Source organism: Fundulus heteroclitus, chromosome 18 (genome assembly GCF_011125445.2).
Source record: "Fundulus heteroclitus isolate FHET01 chromosome 18, MU-UCD_Fhet_4.1, whole genome shotgun sequence".
NCBI lineage: Eukaryota > Metazoa > Chordata > Actinopteri > Cyprinodontiformes > Fundulidae > Fundulus > Fundulus heteroclitus.
Window position 1 is genome coordinate 29,755,588 of NC_046378.1, and position 18,799 is coordinate 29,774,386.

Consider the following 18,799-nt stretch of genomic DNA (forward strand, 5'->3'; position numbering starts at 1 on the left):
GGGGGCAGGCTGGGTTTGCTGTGTGCAGGAAATGTCAGAGACGATTAGCATAAGAAGAGGGAAGGGCAGGTCACTCCATGCATATTCCACACTCCATTGGCTGAAAAGTATTAATAATAAAACAACACAATAAGGGGCTTGGTTTCTAGCTCACTGCAGAGCCATTACAAATCAATTGTTTTCTTCTGTCTGAAATATTTATTCCACTCACCTTGCGGGGCCTCATTTTAAAGAGCTATTTTATGTATATTTACTCCTAATGGCAACTCCTTTCTGTACAGTGACCTCATAAAGATGCTAAAAGTATTCAGAACCAGACTTTCCTTCCTATTCTATTCCCTCAATGCACCCCCACCTCTCGATTTTCACCATTTTCCCTCCATGTCTGACTGCAGTGTTGTCGCAGTGAGTCTGTGTGTTGGAGAAGCATGCATGTGCATACTAACGCAAGCCATGCCGCGATATCCCCACTATGCGAACGTCGAGCGCCTGCTGCCAGCGCTCCAGATCCTTATAAATAAAGGAATAAGTGTTGGGCTGTTACTAAACTTGATAGAGACAGATGGCTGTTGTTGTTTACAAGTTTAACTAAATCACCAGTCGATCAGCTGCGACAGCCTGCGGAAAGTTGGTAGGGGTAAGGCAGAAAATAACAGAGCGTTGCTACACTGATAGCTGTGAAACATCTGCAGCAAACAACTGGTGAGATGATTTATCACTGCCTGCGTTTCTGCAGGAGTCTGGAGTCATTACGTTTACTGTATCTGAAAGATAAATGGGCTGCTCATTTTCAGGTTTACCTAACAGTCCATCTAAGCTCACTACAGTGAGTGGGGTCAGTTTCCTTGTCTGGTTGATGTCAAAAGGCGGAGACGAACATGACCATTCATCTTCTTGTGGTGACGAGCCTCACATATGCCTTCAAAGTAATTTAATGTCCACTTTGAATGGTAATATATACACCAGACATTGGACTAATGTAGTGATTCATTATCTACTATTCAAAGTCCTAAGGGGTGACGACTTGTTCAACGCTGGTCATCTTAAGGTGTCTGTCAGTTGTATTATTGTGTATTGATTACAGTGTTTGGTGAAGATAACCTTATTGTCAGTATGACAACTCTGCAGAAAATATGCAGAGAAGTTCCCCGCTTATGTGGAGGCGGGAAACATTAGGTATGCTCAAAATGAGATATTTTGTCCCGGTGCAGGACTCATAATAAATTGATATTTCTCACTCTCCAGTTATACTCTGTCAGAGGTGACATTGATATTCATGCATCACAGCGGGCTCCATGTCAATTTCCAAGAGTTATTCAAATCTTCTCTGAATGGAGCACAAACCCTTCAGCAGCGTTGGCTGTGAGGATGATTGTGCGTCCTGTTTGAAGAGAAAATTACAAGAGCAATACACCAGGGGGATCTTTTCTCATTCAGTAGGATGTCTGTGCACACCGTGCAGTGATTTCATCCAAATGAGGTATTTTCTTTGTCTTTTCTTTATCTGAGAAAAAATATATGGATTCATGGACCCTCGTGGGACACTCTGAACATTAAACATACAAGCACAGACGTAGACGTGCAATATCCATTTGACGGGGGATCCTATTACAACCCGTGCCCTTGTGGCCTTAACCTTCACCCTTGTTGCTTATACCTAAACTTAACCTTTGTCCTGCATGAAGCAGTTTGTAATTCTGAGCATGCTGACGTCCCACAGCTCAGAATAATCACTGTCAAGAAATGCACTGTTAAGAATGTTTTGGCTGATGTTTTTCTGCAAAGGTTTTGTAAAGCTTTCTCCTGCTGATACAGATTTTTTCTGGCTCTAAATTCGCTTTGAAAAGTATAATTTAGCAAAACATAAAAACAAAATTCAAAATATTTTTGTAGGGTCCCTAATATAGCTGATATTAGTGCTGAATTATCGTATATTTTAACAGTTCATCATTCTCATACTTATCAATTTATCAGTCTGACATGAATCCTTTTCCTTCTCAGGAACCGATTAGTATTGTACATTGAAAAAGGAGTTTCATTTATTTATTCATCCATTTGCGGTCACTGTTTGTGCTCTAATTGTTATCCATATTCATTATACTGACACTTTTTATGAAAATATATCCACCTAATCCAATCTCTTATCTCATCCAGAGGAAATGGGAAAACATTTTTTTTTATTACTTCAACATGTCCTCCTGTCCAGTTCAAGATCAGCAGAGTAACAGATTTTCACACCTCATGCCCATTTGGTAACGTCAGTCACTTGCCTTCTCAATCTCTGGCTCTGAGCAGTCAGGATGAATGCAGTCCAGCTCTTTTACTCTTCATTGAATTAGCCTATAGCCCTTAATACCTGGCTGGCTGACACTGGTTTAGCTTTGGGAGCTTTCCAAGTTGAATGATCAGGATACACAATCTCTTAGGGGTTTTACAGAAACTTTTCTTATCAGGGATGTATCCAGAATTATTTTTTTGTTAAGGCAGACAAATAGGTCAAGGAGACATGGATGGTAGATGACATGTAATACCAAAAATCATTCGAAATGGTCAATTGGAAAAAGATGGTGTGAAAACTCTTGACTAAACATTGTTTCTATAAAAGACCCAATAATATTTTCCAAAGTCTTCAGTTTATGAAAACACTTAAAATTATGAAACTATTTTTCTCAGTTAAACAGAGTTAACACAGTCCTGTGTCCCTTGGAAGAAAACTCTGGCTCACTGCTTGACAGAAATTCAACTTATTTAGCTTTTTGATAAACTATAATAAATAAAAAAAATGTCAGACCTTTAAGAGTCATATATGCAACAACGCAGAGACAGCATGACACCATTACCATAATTATTCCCTAGAGAATGTAGGTACTTAACTATTTTCAAATGTTTTCCAGCCTTTCCAAATCCAACATGTTCAGCGCAGCGACTGAAGGTTTAAGAGGATTAACTGAGCAAATTTATCGTATTTCATTCAGCTTTTCTGTTTTAAACCAAATGTTTGCTCTCTCTCATTCTCTCTCTTACTTTGAATAAACCATGGAACACGTAACAACATATTAAAAATTCAGTTGGGCTGTAAATAACATCTTACTTCTGTGCTCCCTCTGTATGCATGAAAAACCTCACTGAAATTGGAAATGGCTAAATCTGTCTTCACTCAGTAATACTGTTCCCACTGAAGAGTGTTGTCGTCAGTGTGACCTAGTAACTGTAATGTATGTTGCATTGTATTTTTGTGTTTCTAACTGGCTGGTAACTGGTCAGGGATGATGAAAATGTAAAATAAACAGTCAAAAGCAGATTTCTCTTTGGCGTTTGAGCAGTTATGCTTTGGCAAAATGGTTTAAGTCTTTGTCAATTAATGACAAAGACTTACACAAAAAGTCTACTCATAAGCAATCACAAAAACTGAGACCTCCCCAACAACGCTGCTGGAGTTTTATTTAGTAAAATATGTCTGAAACCTTCCCTTGTTGATCCATCATCCCTTCTGACCCCAGGTGCCCCCCCTCCCCCCAATGGCTGACCTTTAAAGAGTCCAGCTGTTCCCCCTCATAGGATGTGACTGAAGAGGCGGGTCTCCTAGACACCGATTGATTGGAGAAGCATTAATCAAGCCAAGGGATTATGCCTTGCATGGAGAAGGCTCCTTTTCTATAGTAAACCAATTATACTTTTTATGGGATGAGAAGGTTAACTGGCTGCATGAGCAAACCGTTTAAACCGTTGACACTGTGCCTGAAGAGGTGAATAAGGAGAAGAATGGTGGAGAGGAGTTGGTGAGAATGTTGAAGACATGGAGGAGTGTAATATGGATTCATGAAGGAGTTCAAATAGAGAAAATGGAGTGAAAAACATAAAATGATATTACAGGCCATTAAAGTTAATTGGGGAAGTTGTAGTAAAAAGTCCATGGCAAGATGGGTGCATGATGCTACCTTTGCTGCTTCCATAAAACAGTACTTTCCCTTCATGCTGCGTTGAGCATTGGAGGAGAGGTGGTGTAGAAACTAATTCTGATAGACATTTTTTTTCTTTCATGCTTTAATGATCTCTATGATTTTTATCACTGCCCTGATCTCAGACTTAATGACCCTTTCTATTTTGTTTCTTTGGGGGAGCTAAATTAAACCTGTAAAGACAAACATTAATTCTTTACCTCTCCCCCGTACCTTAAAATCACATCAGTACTCTGATAACAGTTACACCACATAAAGCTCTACATTTTGACACCTTTTGTTTATGGGGCTTAAGCTCCTGGCTTTTATGAGCCGTAAACAACATTGTTCCGTTTTTTTCTAATTAATTCACACACAAAATGACAATGTTAATGGATTTTTATTTCAAGCTCAATAAAAGCATTACTCTTAAAAATGCTTTTATTGACAGTAACATAATCTTATCTTTCTCAAAGACTTTAACATTACATACCTAAAGTTTCTGTTTAAATGTAAAAAAAAAAAAAAAAAAAAAAAAAAAAAAGTTTTGATGTTCTGCCAAAATAATCAATTATGTCTCTGGAATGGATTAACCCTTTATGAAAATGTTAAATTTCTTCAAAAGGTTGATAAAACACTGGTTTTAGATTGCTTTCAACTGGACAAATTGATAGATTAAGATCTGTGTTCCAGTAAAGGCAGACTAGACAATAAGTTTAGAATTACAAAATACACTTGAAGCAAACAAGAAAATATTTCTGAAACAATCCACATATGTTCATACCCAAGACTTATTTGCTGATCCATGACTTTAAACTTTTAAACACAATTAGTTTCAAAGACCAAGATGAAGAGCTGAGTAAATTTCATTTAGACGGCACCTTTAAAGACCAAACATCTTTCAAAGCTAGAAAAACAAGACACAAAAATATATCAAACTAAAATAAATAAAAACCATTTTAAAGTTTAGATGCAATCAAATAAGAGGCAAAGCTTCAAAACATGTTGGTCTAAAAAAAATTAGTCTGGAGTTGCTAGTTGAGGCAGATTGTCTTGTCCAAGCTAAGCCCAAGGTGCAAAGGCAAAGTAAGATAGTAAAGATGTGTAAAATGACAATGTGATTTACATAAAATGCAAAATCAAGCAAGACAGAATGCAATAAATTGTGGGACTATCTTATATCAAATACACAAGCAGAAAACAAAGCACAATGAAACTTGGGTTAAACTTAAAAGAAACTTGTGAAAACAAACCAACTTTCAGCTGTCATTTTAAATAGAGTGAGCCCTTCTATGTTTAAAAAGGAATCCATTTTTTTCTGTCTAGATACTGGGATAATAAGAAGACCTTGAGTTAACAAGAGGTTGTATGGGGTTATCAGGTCACTGCTATAAGGCGGTGTTAAGTTCTTAGTCGCTTTACAGACCAGAAGGTGGATTTCATACTGAATCCTGAATTTCACAGTCACTCATTGAAGGGATATAAGATCGAGGATGACTTAATCACAGAGGAGAGTTTTGGTCAGTTTTAGAACATCTGTGATCAGGAAACTTAAATTATGTTTTAAAAAGCAGTCTTGGCATGACAAATAAATAAATAGATCCAATTAAAACTCTTCTAATATAGTGTAGTTAGCTTTGTATTATCAGTCTTCAGAGATATGTAGATTTGGTTATCAGTATAACACTGAAAAGAGACATGTTTTTTATTTAATTTTTTGCCCAATGGATGCTTATACAAATGAAAAAGGAGACATCTAAATAATGACCCTTGTGTGGCACTCCACAATTCAGGAAGTGGTGCACTACTAATTAAATGATAAGCTTAGCTGATAAACAAAAAATTTAATCTACATTGTGGATTTCTTTGTGTGTTACAGTAAATAATGTCTTATCCTCAATTACAGTACTCTATTCAAATGTACTTGCTTGTAGGTGCTTTTGATATTATGCAGTTTTGTCTGTGGTTACTCAGTAGGTATTGGAGTAATCTCTCTTGGTGGCTAAAATGCCTTCCTCAAAGTGAGAGATTAAACTTCCATGTACAAAATGGCATGCTCAAATTAGGTTTCACTTTCAGTGTTGTTTTGGAGTAAGATTCTTTTGCCTTCAATGATACTCTCAGAGGACAAGTCATTGTCTGATTGCAGGTGAATATGGACTGGTTACTGGTATTAAGGTGTAGCAAGTGTAGTCTAGTTCTTCCTGTCTCATTCACTATGGCCCGCCTCAACCAGTTCGTAGATTTGTCACCAAAGGAAGAAAACAATTATCAGAGACAAAACACTTGAAATATACATATATTTAGTACAATTGGAAATCCAAGGGGAGAAACGCACTTACAGCGTTATCATAAAGCTCATGTATTATAACCCGAAGTCCCCCCTTTCATGCCGGTTGTAAGCAAGTGTCTGCCGGACCCCACCCAGGAGCGCACTTCTAATAGCTGGGGCCCTCACTGTGTACGTGACTGAATGATCTCGGAGGGCCTGCGTACACACTCATTCTATCTGTGCTTTTGTTCTCACAAGCATCAACATTCCAATATTAAACAGGGCCCCAGATTCTTGATATCTTTTGCCAGGTGCTCTAGGAGTTTACTAGGATAAGCAACAATAAAAAAGCTTTTACCATCAACCTTCGTGACAGGTATCCAATAAAACCTCATGTGACTCCCACTTTGCCTAGTATCCCACAAGATGGTTGACTGAACTTATTGCCTGTTAGTGACCCTGGAGGCTCCGTCCTCTTTGCACTCCAGGCCACAGTCTAACCATACTAATTAGAACTTGTTTAACTCTTACTGCTTTAAGAAAAATACATGATTAACACAAAAACTGATTACATATTTCCATAACACAAGGCATTTAAAGTTACGGTTTCAAAACTGCTTAAATCTTCCATCACACTGTTACTGTGATTTTTGTCCTGTTATTGAAATGCCAGACAAAGTGCCTGAGTGACCTCCCCAATTGGCTGCTGGACAATGCCATTTAGCTGGATGAATAAAAAGAAGACTACACTTTTCCCATGCTTACAACAATGACACGTTTGACTTTTGGGAAATAATTCTAATTTGGTAAATAATTTCCCTCAACCTTCTTTTCCCACTTCAAGGAGCAATAAGCAAAATTTCATCACTAGGTGGGTTTATGAGCACTGTCTGTAGACCAAAACAAGATGTGCGACAAGCTAGTTGACCATGATTAAACTGGAGCTGCCTCTGCTGTCAAAGTGCTCTCTACCTTGGGGCCAATGTTATTCCTTGTTTTGTCTCTTTCTTTATCTGACAACGTTTTTGCGTTTTTTGTGTGTGGTAACAATGGGTCTTGATTGTCTTCAGGTGAACACGCCAGTGGAATTTTATGAGCAGGTAGGGGCTAAGCCCTGAGTGGCAGCTGTTCACATGGATGTACTTCCACGCAAGGCCGGCCTGGCTTTGTAAACAACAGACTGGAGAAAATCACAGAGAGATAGTGTGTGACGTCATACCATAGTACATCTAAAAAGATACGTTTAGTTCTTCACAAAACTATTTTTTAGTTGTTTTTATCTAAAATAATGAATTATTGCTTATTGGTCCGTTGACCTTGTGGTAATTTTTGAAGAGCAGTACCGGGTATAATGGTCTGTGCAATAGCAAAAGAGATATCATGATAGTATGATACTGTGGCAGTCTCATACTGGCTTATTTGGAGATTCTTCTGCTGCTCTTTGGCTGGTCACCACAGTGGATATTCTGCCTCCGTCTCACCGCATTGATAGTGTCCGTTTTGTATACTTTCCTTCTCCCACCCTCAGTTCTGTCTGCTGTTTTTGTAAGTGCCTTTGTCTGTAAACAATGCATCGTAGATCTCTCTTTTGTACCCATGCTTTTGTCCTAAATCACCTCTGATATTCATCTCTATCAATCCCCTTTGTCTGCTTTCTTTTGTGCGGCACCCATTGTTTTGAATGGTTTACTCAATAGACTGAAACTCACCCACTTCTGTTTTAGCACTGGGTCTTAACTTTTATTCTTATAATATACTATATAATGTGTATATAACAGATTGTTGTTCCACACAATGAGTATTGTCTTAAAGCACACATTCTTGGGATTGTTCTTTGATGTACAATGTTTTGATTGTGTCAAATAAACCTAAATTAAGAGGTGAAAACTTTGTGAAAGGTTGTCCAAATTTCTCAGCTAAAATTATAATCAAAAAATAACTCAAACCATCATTATATTGCTTAGGCAAGCTAAAATTTGCCTTTATAAGTTCATAAAAAAGGGAAATGAAGGGAGTTACATAGTAAATTAGAAGAACTTTAATTTCCAACATCATCCAATTCCCACAGTCAAATAATTAACAAGCCTCAGACACAAATCAGTCCTTTTTACTAACATGCAATACCCCAAATGCTGCTACCAAAACACTATTTGAATTTAACTACAATTCAAGATGCCCACTGTTGGTTTCATTTAAAGCAAATTTTCTTTAAATATTTTAAACAAGTTTATCTGATGGACAGTAGCTTTGCTTTATTGATTGATTTGTGGCTGTGGCAGCACTTTTCACCTAGAAGACAGAATGATTAGAATAAAGTCACAGCTCAGCTGCTTTGTGTACGCTACAGAGCTGATACACATGGACATGGAGATCACAGAGTGCATACTTAAACCAATTTCACAGCAACATAAGGCTTGATTGGCAGGAAAAGTATGTTTTTTTTTTTTTTAAAATTAAAGCAACCAAACATTGGCTTCTGCAATCCTCCTCTGTGTCTAAAAGTTGGAGAATTTTTCCTTAACAGAAGCCTTAATGCTGTTATTCAACAAGTAACTAAAGCAACACCAATTTATAATTTAAAAAAAAATTACAATTTAGCAAAAATGGTGTTGTACCTTTATACTGTTTTGCTGAATTTGTGTCTTTCTTTCAGATGTATGAGATCAAACAACGCCTAGGAGGGAAACGGCACCTATCACATCTCTGGGATTCCAGCAGGCGGAGGAGTTGCCTGGGAGGTCAGTCTAACTCCCGATTTAGTAATAATCCCCACCAGTTCGGATTCTACCTTCATAGTAATCAATAGGGTTCGAACAAGGTTGCACAATATTAAAACACCACAACACATCAAAGTGAAGTCAGTCTCCCAAAGTGGTATCCAGTTACTGTCAGCATGTGACTGCCTGTGGATATGACTTTACGGTGATGAGTACTCTACATGACAACCTGTTGTATCTGTCTGAGAAATGAACAAGTTCTTGAGTAACTGTTGTGTTTGCGGCGTCAGCTAATAGACTTCTCATCATTTTTGCTGAGAACATGGTAGTATGTGTAGCCTCCCCCATTCTTGAATCTTTTATGTAGCTGCCTTGTGTCTCAGTAGGGAACCTGACAAAAGGGTTGCATGTCTGGGTATTTCACATAATACCTTTTGATATTCATAAAGAAAAAGTGTCAGTGCACAACCTCTGGATGTTGCTTATGTCATGAAGCTCTCCAGTTTCACTGCAATCTTTCCAGCCCTTGATTCAACTTATTAAGAGACTAGTTTATTTGGGCAAAGCAAAAAACAAAGACAAACAAAAAGTACAATGCATTATGTTTTCCACTGAGGATTTAAGCAATTAGTTCCATATTTGCTATTAGACACTCTCTGTAGAAGAGGGTAGTTCAGTTAAGAAAATATTTTTGGGACTCTTCCTGTCAACTGTTGTCCAGTTAACATCATCAAATCTGAGTAATCAAGCAACTGAAAGCTAAATTATTTGCTAGTTGTCTTCTAACAACATCATCCATGATATGGTTGTTAGTTTTTGTTTATTTAATATTACATATATTATCTATTAATAAAAAAAACTTGAAGCAATGCTAAACATGTTATTTCCTATAATTTCATTCTTTATAAAACTGCATTGTCAAACAACTCCCAGACTTGCTTAAGTATCAGTTCCATTATAACCCACCACAGATAAATGAAATACAACAGAGTGAAAAACAAACTGCATTTATAGTTTTTCAGTTTCAAGCAGATTCTCCCTAAAATGTGGTTAAAATCGCCAAATCTTTTATATTGTCTCTTAACATGTTTAGCAACTTGCAAGGCAAGTTTATTTATATAGCACATTTCAGTAACAAGGCAATTCAAAGTGCTGTACATGAACAAAACAAAATAAAACATTTCAGAGGAAAATACAATGCAGTGGAATAGTAGCAGTAGGTAAAGATATAAGACTACAAATATCAACACTAACATTCAAAACACTGATTCTTGAAACTTTGGCAAAAACATGTCCCACTAAGAAAAGTGCTAATTCTGTTGTAAATAAATAACATTTTGATGAATAAAAAGAATCAAGGTTATAATCCGGGGGGTCCTTCACACATATGTAAGGTTGTTTTAATTTTTTTATTATTAATTTAATGATTATATGCTGGTCCATTGCCTACAAAATCCGTTGTCCTTGGATAGGAGATTCATTTCGACTTGATTAAAAAAACAAAAAGTAATAATTGAATTGAATAATATCTTTACCAAATGAAAGAGTACATTGCAATATTTATTTAAAACTACAAACAGTGCGTTTTGAACAATATTTACTATTATTTTGTGATTGCTCGAAATGTGTCCCACATATTTGTCGCCACCGTCATATTGATGAAAAGCAATAAAATCAGGCAACTAATAGGTCAACTACATTCCTGCAGAACCCATTTTCAAATCTTCAGCTCTACTACATGCTTCAAGTTCACTCAATCTCCTGTAAGTTTGCTATTTTCTCTTAAACTTGTTCATATTTTTGGACACTGCTAATGTCACAACCATAACATGTCAACACAGTCTCTTTTGGATAAAAAATAGTAGATTAGATTATGACATAAATGTTTACTTTTTAAGAAGAGGTCTACAGTAGCTAGCAACAGAGGGGAAACAAGATGGCTAATGTGAACAACTCATGCATATCATGTGAAAGAGTAGGTTTTTGTCACCACGTCAGGTTTTCTGTCTGACAGTGGTAACACAAACCTACAAATGGTCCTCAACAGAGGCTAGAATATAATTGTTGATCTGTAATGTTTCATTAACCTCTTTTTATATTTTTATTTATGTAATTCCCCCTATATTTCTTTCATATCGTAAAACCCTGGGGGATGAGGTGTGCCTTCCCTCTCTCTCAATTCACTATTATGCCATGTTCATTTGGCTAATGTCATTTGGGATGCACATAGTGCACCTACTACCTACCTACATAGCACATAGTATTCAATATCCCTTGTAAGCTATGCATCTCCTATGACTAAAGCCAAATAAAAATGTCATGGCAACATTTAACCGAATCTAATATTTACTGTAATTCTCCCCAATTTCATAGTCATTACACTCAACTTTGACTTTATGTATTTTAGGAAGTTATGGCTAGGCAGCAGCTTTCTGTGGAGGAGAGAAGGAGAAGAAACAGGGAATATCAAAAGAAGCATAGAGAAAAAAATATATAGTGATGCAGAGTTAAAGGAGGAATACCTCAGAACGGAAAGGCAAAGATGGAAGAAGAGGGTGAAGAAAGGGAAGATGAAAAATATCAATGACTTGAATGAAAGGGAAAAGAGAAGTCAGTCTTATTGAATATTTGCCATAGTGCTCACAATTGTTATTTGTTATCTGTTCTTAACGTCCAGTGTATTGTATGATGCTAGATCTTTTAAAGGACTACATGTGAAACAGTATAAAAATATAACAAAAATAAATATTCAACATTTAACAGCATAAATGTGTACTAACAATGCCAGAAGATGATTTAAAAACTCCAAATACATATTAGACCAAATAAATAAAAAATAATTTACTTTTTATTGTGTATGGTGTTGACAAAAACAAAGTAATAACTGGAAAAAAATACAAAATGGGGAGGTTGCACCGGTACATTGCTGAAGACCTTGGTCTACAACAATATACCTTCAGATTTTGTAATTTAACTAACTTATTTTCAAAATTAAAACCGGTTTTATCCAAAATTCCCAAAAATCTGTGAAAGGCCACTCTAAACAAATAAGTTTTTAACCTTGATTTTTAAATTAACTCAGGGATTCAGCACTTTTATAGTCTTCTGGTTGTGCAATTTTACCTATTTGATTATGAATGATGTCAACAATTATATTTGTTAACTCAAAAGAGATGATTCAGTAACTCTTAAAGGGGAGTCCTGGCCTAGTGGTTAGAGCAGTGCGCTTGCACTGTACCTGGTTCGATCCCCAGTGCCGGCACTCTGGGTCCCTGAGCAAGACCCTTAACCCCAGAACGCTTCCCGGGTGCCGCACAGTGGCAGCCCACTGCTCCCCTAGGGGATGGGTTAAAAGCAGAGAACACATTTCGTTGCTTGTACTTGTGACAGTGCAATGAAAATAAAAAATGTAATTCTGAATTCTAAAGACGATCACTGATTTAAATTAATCACAGACGACTACGATCAACTAGTTAAAATTTATCAAACCAATAATTCCCCGTTATCGCAATTATTTTGTTTAACAACACTACTTGAAGAAGAAGACAGGACAGCCATTTGCAGACTGGGTTATAGCCTCGGGGTGTAATCAGAGCCGTGGGTCAGTAGAGGAAGCTGTAGTCCAACTGTGTTGCATGCTGGGAGCTGTAGTACGTCACATTGTAATGGCATAACATGCTTCTCCGTGTTTGGTTCTGGGTATGCAGAGTAGACTTGAGCCAGAAGACCTTAGTGGTCTGGAGGGTTGATACACTGATAACCAGTTTGTAATGTATTTAGGTGCCAAACCATTCAGTGATTTGTAGACCAACAGAATAATTTTAAAGTCTATTCTCTGGGATCCAGAGATCCAGTGTAAAGACATTAGAACTGGGGAGATATGCTCTACTTACTTGGTCTTAGTGAGGACGCGGGCAGCAGCATTCTGACTTTTTCGGCAGACCTGAAAAAAAACAACAACGTTGTAGCAATCAGTTCTATTAAGCATGGATTCGATTTCCGAGATCCTGCTAAGACATTAGTCCTTTAATCTTGGAAATGTTCCTCAGGTGGAAGACACATGCATTGGTCTCTTTTAAGCATTTACTCAGCCCTTGAATAGGTTCATAGTCACCTGGTGATATGTTGATGTAGAGCTGTTTGTCGTAGTTGTGGTTAGTGGTGCAGAAACTACTGAAGTCTCTCTTTTGTTCTTTGTATATGAAAGTTGTTTGGGCTTAGTTTTGCTTTATGGGTTTGTCAACTGATAAGAGGTTATTGTTTATACCAAGGATTCTCTTTTAAATATAGGCCATTAAGAGTTTGTTTGACATGAAGACTGAAACAGTTATATCCTCCCCCACGTTGGGATGATCGTCTGTAGGTGGATTCAAAGCAGCAGATAGTCATGTTTTAGTGCAGAAACCCAGGTCAAAGCATCTGCCTGATCTTCAAAGGCACTTAATGTTACCTTTGGCTATTTTCAGCTTGAAGAGATTTTTCTCACCAAGCATTAAGTGGAATTATATCCAGCAGGTTTTTGTGCTGCTGATCAGAGACAGTCACAGCAGGAACTTCATGTTTTCTTGTTGACATTTAGAACAGAGGTTTATTTTTGACTCCTATGTTCTGTCTCAGAAATATGATTGATAATGGATGGCAAAGGCATATTTGACAAAGTGAATTATTAAAAGGATGTGTTCAAAAAATAGTTTCCTTCAAGAGTCAAACTTGAAGGAAACTATTTTTGCTTGTTTGACTACATGAATAGTTGCTTGCTGATTTGAATCTAACATTTTGATGATCATTGATGACATTATTATAAATAGTAAAAAATTATGCCAAAAATATTTTGCGTACTTTAGGTGCTCAAGGAGTAAGCAATCTATATTTAATCTAGAAAAGTTTTAACTACTGATGATAATTTTCTTCTATATATATATATCATGTGATCTGTCTGTCTGTCTGTCTGTCTCTAAAAAAACATTTTTGTGTGAAATTAAAGAAGTATACTATTTTCTAATTGGGTTTTTAGTAAATAAAATACAGAAAAGCATAAAACTTTAACAGAACCCCCCCCCCCCCAAAAAAAAAAAAAAAAATTTAAAAAAAATGTTACATGCAGTATCGGCTCTATAGAGTACACATTTATTGAAAAAAAAAAAATGAAAACATCGTTTCCAACTAAATATTATTAAAGGTTTAAAAGAACATTTCAATGAAAATGTTGCATAAAAACATAAAGAACCGGTAAACCTACCTATTTCTGTTGACTTTTTTAAATTTAAAAATACACTTATTTCTAAGGATTTAGTTAAAAATACCTGAAACAGCTTCTGCTTTCGGCATAACAAAGTCCTAAATTAACTAAATTTTTTTCACTCAAAATTTCAAACTTTTGTCCGTCTAACCTTTTAACATTTCTACCACAGGTTCACAACATCATTGATTGCGCAATAATCTTCAACTTGCTTTCAATCATTGTTTTACATTTTCTGTGGATTTGCACAGTCCCTCAGAACTCAGGACTCGGTATGCAAGCACTACTTTTCATATTGTATCTAAAAGGTTTTGAAAACTATGTATGATTTTACTGACTTCTAAGCTATGTGCTACTGTGTTAGTTTATTACTTAAACTCCCATTAAAATACATTGAAATGTGTGATTATTGTGCGAGAAGGGCCAAGAGGCAGCAACTATTTTTGCAAAGCATTGTCGAGTAACCACTCCTCTGTATTCATAAGAAGGATTTAGACAATTTTAGAGCTGCAGAACAGAAGACGTTAACGATAAAAACAGAATTGGATTGTTCCTGTCAAAACATGTATTTTCAGAATATATTGTGAGAGCAACCAAGTAGGAACAAAATCCTCTTAATCATATGGCAAAAGGATTCTATTCTTTATGACTACTGAACCTGTATTTTTTTTTCATGCAGCACACTAGAGGGAAAAAATCTGTACTGCACTTTTGCATTTGTCTGACTCAAGAAATACAAGATATTTAGTTTACTTCTTAATTTATGTCAGGAAGTAAAACCTTACACGCACAGTGAAGTGTATTATTACATATTGCCACGGTAAATCAATTTTACAGCCTTTAGCTAATTTTTTACTCAACCTCGTCCATTAATACTGATCAATGGGTTCTAACAACATAATATTCACTGGCGTTGAGACAGCGGGTATTTTCATGTTGAAGCAGCAGCTGCGAGTCACTCTAACAGAGAGATGTGGAGACACGGGCTGGACACACCGACTGACCCCCTACCTCGTTTTAGTCTGGCTCACTGATCTTCTGCATACATTAACCTACAGGCGGATAAACTCAAACTGTCCCTCTGGATCTTCATTATTGCTCTATACAGCCTATTTTGAACCAGAAATGAAAAAAACACCATGGACACTTTTTTTTTTTTTTTTTTACAAGAAAAAAAAAAGATCTGAACAAAAAAGAAGGCAATCACCGACTGTTGGCTGTGTCAGTAATGATATTCAAGCAGTCTGTTTAGGCAGCTAATTCACAGTCGCAGCTGAAATAGCAAGGCGGAGAACCTCACCATGAAATCGCAGTGGAGTAGTAATGTTCCTTGCAAGAGCAGGGCTCTTGCAGGGAAAATCTATTATGTATCTCTGCCCCCAGAGGAGGCTGTGGGTATGTGTGTGTGTGTGTGTGTGTGTGTGGGGGGGGAGAGAATTGATAAAACATACAAGGATAGATGCGTAAAACACGAGCCACAGTAAACGCTGAACAAACAACGGCACAGCTGGACTCAAATGGACAGCTCTGCTCATAGAAAGATAAGGCCGCACTGACCTTGAGGTTGTTGTTTACCTTTGTGGTGTTTGCCATCTTCGCACAGAGCTGGAGGTGAGTTTCTTAAGTGCCGATTGTCCTCCTGTGCGCCTCGGGCTGGTGGAAGTATAGAAATAAGGCAGAAGGCAGAGAGGTGGCTGACTGCGTAACCCTGGGCTTTTCTCGCCACCTGTCTAGACATCGGGAAGATAACATCCCCACATTTAATCCACGCTGGAGGAGATGGATTTTAGCACCTGAGTTCGACTGTTTATCTCTGCACATGTCTGCCTCCCCCTACAACTAAATGTGTGCGTTTAACTCAGGAGCAGCTACAGTTTGCAATAAGAAATAACACACATTGCCCCTCTTTGCTGCTTGGCAGTGTTTTGTGACCACTGGTGAAGGAAAACGAAACATCTCTCCAAAGTGATATGCCCTGCAGCCACTGCATTATGTTCACTTGTATCTAACAATTTATACGGAATCACCTCCCTCAGGTGTTAAAGATCTGCTTGTACAAATTTAAGTCATTCTTTCAGTCATTCCACTTTGCTGGAGGACATTCAATTGTTAGTTTGGCTTTACTGTGAGCTGACAGAAAAGCCTTGCTACTGGTTATATGGTTTTAAATTGTCAGTCACAGTTTTGCAGATTTTGTCGTGCACTGGTTTTAATAGTAATGAATTTAATAATTATAAATTACATTACAACTATTCAATATGGAGGTAGTCGGAATTATTTGGAGTAAGCAATGTTGGCCTGTACCTGAATGATGGGATAGGAATGATTTGGATTTAAATATCTCATTTTGGATCCAGCAACGGTTAGATTATGATGACATCAGGCTTTGTCTGTAAAAGTTATCATCTGAATTATTTTACTTGCCATAAGATTCTTTCGAGAGGCTTTCTGGACAAAAAAATAAGGCCAATGACTTCAATGTAGCTGTTAGCTAAATTTGAAGGGCTGCTCTCCACACTTGTTTTGGTGCCCTTGGTTAAGAAGCTTAAAGTCTTTATAATTTTGTATTGTGATAGCATAAACAAGCCCAGTGACAGTACAAATATTTCACTTTACTTGTGAATGAAAACTTTTTATGAGGACTGTGAAGCGGATTGTTTCCTGACCTATTTATTCATCCATCTCTGTAAATCTAGTGGTGGACAAACTTTGATTTTTGTCTGGACCCTCTCTGTGTTAATTTCATTATTTAAGATCTATGTACTAAGATTTAGAGGTTTTTCTTTTTTTTAATATGATGGTTAATATTTACTTTAAATCTCAGTTACTTCGAAGACTTAAATAATGTTTTTCAGTAGTTTAACTCTGGAGCTGAATCACAATATGGGGAACATTTCAATGTAAAAATAGCTTTGATATTAATTTTAATTACCAATTTCTGCCACATTACTGCCTGTCTAATCTGGGTTGCCTCTGTGATGATCATTGTAAAGCAGTTTTAATAATTGTTGGAGGAGAAGAGCATTTATTGGCAATACTAAGAAGAACGATGAAATGCATTAATTTGATGGGGGTAATAATAGTAAAAGTGTGCTGAAAATGATCTAATATGTTGCTTGGCTAAGCATATCATTGTGACAAATTAAGTTGTTAAACCCTGACTGTATTTTTTTTGTTCCATTATGGCTATTTAATCTAAAAGCTTTTGTCCTTGAAAGAAATAATACAAAACTGCAAAACATTAGCTATACCAGCTTCATGTTCTATTTACAGGGCAAGTGCCTTGGTTTTCCGAATTGAATTGTCTTATCACCCCTGCATGGGTGACAATTAAATGTTGGAAATTAGCTCAGAAATATCTGACATTCCCTTTTTTGGGTCTCTGAACTTTATAGGAGCCTTTTTGATGCTTTCTTATTTTAAAAGATTGATAAACTTGGTTTCAGACGTCCTGCCTTAACAGCATTGCCCAACTGAACAGTCTTACATTTAACTAAAATGTCAAAAAATAAGCGCAACCGTCACTAAGGCCTTAGCTTTACTTTACAACATTCTTTTTTTGCTTCTCCTTTCTCAGTCATTTGGGTGTGTCTCTACCAATGTTCCCCCTAATTTTCCATGTGTCTGAGCATACACAAACTCCCTGAGTGTTCACTTGACCTCTGTGAGCAACATTGCACATGCACACTGAGGTTACATGATGTCTGTCAAAAACCTTAGATTATAACAATACCATGGCTTACTAAAAGAATCAAATTACAGCAATAATTCATTTCAAATTACTTAGTTTACATACAACTGATTTAACCTGCTAACATGAAAAACACAAAAATCTTGGATTTTTATAAGAGCTTTATAGTATGCTTTATTTCAGAGTAGGGGTCCTTCTAACAACAAATTGAAAGACATGTACATCTTTCAGAGTTCAAATTTTAAATAATTTAATGCCATTAAATTATTTACATTTTCTGTTGTGAGATTTAGCACAAGCATGGTACTATGCAGCCTCATCTCTGTCAGTCTGCTCCAGGGCAGCTGTGGCTATAATGTAGCTCACCACTGTCAGGGTGTGAATGTGTGCATGAATGGGTGAATGACTATAATGTAAAGTGCTTTGGAGTCGTAATTTGAGCGGATTTTGAGTCAGTTCTGCGATTTTTTTTTTAGTTAAAGTCATGATTTCATCATTAGTCATTGATTCATAGCAGTCGTTTGACTCAACCATATACTGACCGTGTGACACAGGCTTTTCCCTGACTGCACATGTACACATGGCATTCCTCATGCAAAAACATAACAAAGCCCATATGGGTTGTGGATGATCTGTTCACAACATTTTCCATTCAGTGCTCAGTCTAAACCCCGAATTCTGCCGAGCTGTTTCAGCTTCTTTCACAGCTTGGGGCCATCAGTAATTCCAGTTTGTGTTAACAGAGCAGCAGAGAAAGAGCAATCAGCGTCACAAATCGAAAAAAAGTTTACAAAATAAACAACTGGACTTCTATTCTGAAGCTGAAGACGTTTTGCCTCCCATCCAGGGAGCTTTCTCAATGAACAATGTCTGGAGTAGTGTGGAGTTCCAAGCCTTATAAGGCCCGTTTACACTACACTTTTTTAACCGAGCCGAGACCAG

General features: G+C 36.9%; 1 protein-coding gene across 1 annotated transcript in view; it reads left to right on the top strand.

Moving 5' to 3' along the window:
* Positions 1-18,799, top strand: part of robo1 (roundabout, axon guidance receptor, homolog 1 (Drosophila)) — a 494,194-nt gene that overhangs the window by 74,242 nt on the left and 401,153 nt on the right. Inside the window, exon 3 of the mRNA XM_036149998.1 lies at positions 8,864-8,948. The gene's annotated coding sequence lies outside the window, so the exon portion shown is untranslated. The remainder of the gene's footprint in view (positions 1-8,863; positions 8,949-18,799) is intronic.